Below are 4,203 nucleotides of genomic sequence, written 5' to 3' on the forward strand. Positions count from 1 at the left end.
AAATAGATACTTATTATGAATACTGATTTCATCAAGTATCTTTCTAACATTTTAAAAAGTGTAGAAAATTTCTCCAATATTAAAAGGATTATTACAGTAGGACTAAGGACTGTTGACTTGCAGCTTTGAATTTTTAAAATACTTATTTTAGAAGCCTGCATTTATTCTTTTAAAGTTGCCACCTATATTTATCATGAACCTGATTTTATCCAACAACCAGATAATACACTGTCTTAGCTGTCAACAACTCAATCCACATAGAATGACTACAGACTCTGTCCAAATTGGGAACATGGCAAAAGGCTTATTTCTTAATTGAGAATATGATTTTTCTAATAAAATACTGAGACTCTTAACAGATCAGCTTTAAAACATAATGTAGAATCATGATTATTTTAATCATGATTTTTGTCAATGGTGATTCTGTTCCTCTCCCTTAGGGGCTTATATCCAATGTATTTGAGTTCTAGACAAGGGGGATATATGTAGCATGGACATTTGCTCACATCATTATTACTTGCCTCACCGTCTGTCCCCAGATGATAATTACATCTCTATTTTTACTGATGGAGATTCTTAGAATTATTACAACTATAGAGACAGATCCGCACAGGAGTTTCAATGCTTCGGAAGTTAAAATTAGTTTCTCATTTCTTAGTTTCATTTTGACACCGCCATTCCCATAAAGGCTTCAATAATTAAATGGAAATACTTGTGGATATCAACTATATACAGTATTGGCATCTCTGAAGGTAGATTAGTATATACAATGAACGTGAGAGGGAGGAAGAACATGAGGGAATGGTTGATTTTTTTTTTTTTTTTTTGGTGGAGGTTTTCCTCAATTTCAAAATATTTTTTTATGGAGAGGGAGAGGGAAAGTTACCTCCTAAAAATAGGCTTTTATACAATCAAGTTTTGGAGAATCAGGAAGATAAAAGATCTTAAAGATTTTTCAAGTATAAAATGTATACACCTTTGCTAAGTAGATGTAAACTTTGTGTTATCACAGTACAGTACTTCTCATAAGGCAGCTGTACTTTTCTGATTTATGTGTTAGCTCTTTTTAATAAACATTTGAAAAGTTTTGGGGCTCCATGTGCAGTGATCAAAAATGTGTGAGTCATACAGCTCACAATTAGCAGTGAACTTGCAAACCTCTTTGCCTTCAGCAGTTGTTACTTTGTTTAGGCAGCATTTGTGTCAAAGAACCCTCTAGAAACACAGAATATTCGCAAAAGGAAACGATAAAATGACGTACCCTGTGGAGTTTGGTGTATCTGGTGAGAATCTAATTGTATTTTGCTGGTTTCAAGGCTCTAAGTTAGATTTTCAGTGCAGGGATGCACAAAATCTAAGTAAGGGACAGCAAATAAATGCTTACGATTGCTTTTGTTCTGGTGCTTAAACTTTTTTTCCTTAAGGTTCTCTAATTATTAAGGTATTTTAACTTAATAGATATTTCTAAGTTCATCTATCACATAGGAATCAAAGCAAAACAGACCTGCCCTAGATTCGGCAGCACATTTACTAAAATTGGAATGATACAGAGATTACATAGCCCCTGAGCAAGGATGACACAAAAAGCAAAACAGACCTAAACCATAAATGCTGACCAGAATCACAAAAAGATATCCCTAAAATCTGAAAGCAAAACAGAAGGCAGGAACTAAGGAAAGTAGCATAGTTTATCACATAAATAAAAGAATTGATTTATATCGGAGTTTCTCAACTTCTGCAATATTTGGAACGACTCATTTTTTAGTATATGTGCTGCCGAAGTGAGCACTGGAACGACTCATTTTTTGTTGACAATCTTGTGCATCACAGGATGCTTAGCAGCATCCCTGGCCTCTAACCACTAGATACCAGTACCACACATCCTCCCTGAGTTGTGACAACCCAAAATGTCTCCCTTCTTTGCCAAATATCCCCTAGGGGAAGAAGGCAAAATCATTCCCTCTCACTCTTTGAGAATCATTGATCTAGCTAAAAGCTTGTCAATTTGTGCATATGCAGGTGTATTTGGTAGATTTTTTAGAAGGAGGATTGCTGGATCAAAGAGGTGGAGGACACTGCCTGGTGCTTCATAGTGTCACGGAAAGGTGAATGGTCAAACACTGATTTTTTTGCCAGACTGATAGGTGAGGGAAAAAATGTCTCTGTGTTGATTTGCTTTGTATATTCAAGCTTATTTTGCCAGGACAGTTTTTACTTATTCTGTTGTCAAGGGGATCACCTTAACAGCATTTGTTACTTCTTCAAAGCCATGCTTCTCAAACTTGGTCATTGTTCAGACAATTTAAGGAAAGGACCAAAGTTATTTTGGTCTCCCTCTGTGGACTTCAATGATTTTTACTAGACAATTACTTCAGTAGGTTCAAACAAATGTATAAAAAAGCCTATCTGTAGCTTACGTCTTCAATGCAGCTATAAAAATGAAGTCATCAGTGTATAAATTACATAATAACAGAACAATCAAACCGAAACGTTTAAATTAACAATGCTAATTTAATGTGCCCATCGATACACCGTGAACATTTAATCACCTCAGATAATATGACTATGGGCCTGCTTGTTAAGGAGGATACTTATGTGTTTGCCTTTGCCTTTCCTACGGAGTGCCACAGGATGTGGCAATCCGCCCTCCATTGCTAAGCTACTCTATCACCTTAGGCCTCATGAAAAAATCCAGGGAAGCATGCGACCTTCTTTTTTAGTACAAAATTAACATTAATGTATACATCTCCTTTCTTCCCAGAACCCCCTTCCTCCAACTGTAGAAGCATTTCTGGAAGCTTTGTCCCCCAGGCCCAGGGATATGTGACCCCTCTTGGCTGCCTGCTCTTTAGAGGGGAACGCATTCTCACCTGTGCAATCGTATTCTAATCTTTCTCGAGAAATGACAGTATTGATGGCCAAGAATTTCCTTTCCTGTCAAATAATCAAAATTATCAATTGTGTTTTTCAATTATGACTGTATTTTGACTGTTACTATAAAGTATCTACTAACATGGTCATAACTGTCTTTAAAATGGCCTTGGATATTGATGCCTAATTAATAAATGAGACCAGAATAATATTTAGGAAGCAGTAATAAAATGAAGCTTCAAGAAGAACGTAAGTTATAAACATCAACATCACCCCATTTTATCTTTTCTTTGATCATCACACGTTTCTGGTGTTAAGTTTCAGTATCCGTTCACATTTAGCTTCTTATTGTGTCAACTTAATGATAATGAAAAATATCAGGAACAACTAGAAGGGGAGGAGATAATATTCTTAAATATGGGCAGTGCCAGTGCCCACATTTATACTCAAATTTTTGTGGATTTAGAGCTTTTTGCTAAGTAGTTGAAAACCAATTTAGGATAGTTTGTGTGCATGAGAATCATAAATTTCTATGAACGTTGTATGATGGTTTGAAGTATTTTAACAATTCTGTTTTATGCATATATGTACATATTAATTGTCTTCTGTCATTCCTTGTTCAAAATGTATTTGATTCGCTTCACTGGAAGAGATACTTATAAATAACACCAGTAAATATAAAGGCAATTGTTCAAAATTATGAAAAAACAAGAAAAATTACAACAAAACTTTGGACAGAATATTAAATTCAACTCTTCCTGGATGGCAGGAAGAGGTAGAAAGGGAAATACTATGCATCACATATTTTCATAGTTTGGTAAAGGAAAATGCACATTGCTTCATAACACCATATCCTTTTGAGAAACTCTAGGTAATTTTTCAATTTTAATATTTTGAGGTCCATTGTACTACATAATAATGGTCAATGACCTAAAATTATGGCTTTTTTAAAAAATAAAAGATGGAGAAATATTATTTCCATGGCCTTTGGCCATTTTATATTTATTTAAATAAAAATCAAAGCCCTAATATTACAACTTAACTCAGTGAAGACATTTTGACTGGGTGCAGAATTCATATAGCATTAATCAGTCTGATAATCATTTTATTTTATTTATTTTATTTTTTTAAGATTTTATTTATATATTTGACAGAGAGAGAGAGAGCACAAGCAGGGACAGCTGCAGGCAGAAGGAGATGCAGGTTCCCCACTGAGCAAGGAGCCCAATGTGGGGCTCGATCCCAGGACCCCGGGATCACCGCCAGAGCTGAAGGCAGATGCCCAACTGACTGAGCCACCCAGGCATCCCTCTAATAATCATTTTAGAATAG

At 35.3% G+C, this 4,203-nt stretch overlaps 1 non-coding gene across 1 annotated transcript; it reads left to right on the forward strand.

Annotated features, from left to right (window-relative positions):
• The first annotated feature begins 1,506 nt into the window (after nucleotides 1-1,506).
• LOC123323503 lies at nucleotides 1,507-1,610 on the forward strand. The gene has a single exon (XR_006539443.1). It is a non-coding gene; the product is annotated as a U6 spliceosomal RNA (small nuclear RNA).
• Nucleotides 1,611-4,203: the final 2,593 nt, after the last annotated feature.

This window comes from Neomonachus schauinslandi, chromosome X (assembly GCF_002201575.2).
Source record: "Neomonachus schauinslandi chromosome X, ASM220157v2, whole genome shotgun sequence".
In the NCBI taxonomy this organism is placed as follows: domain Eukaryota; kingdom Metazoa; phylum Chordata; class Mammalia; order Carnivora; family Phocidae; genus Neomonachus; species Neomonachus schauinslandi.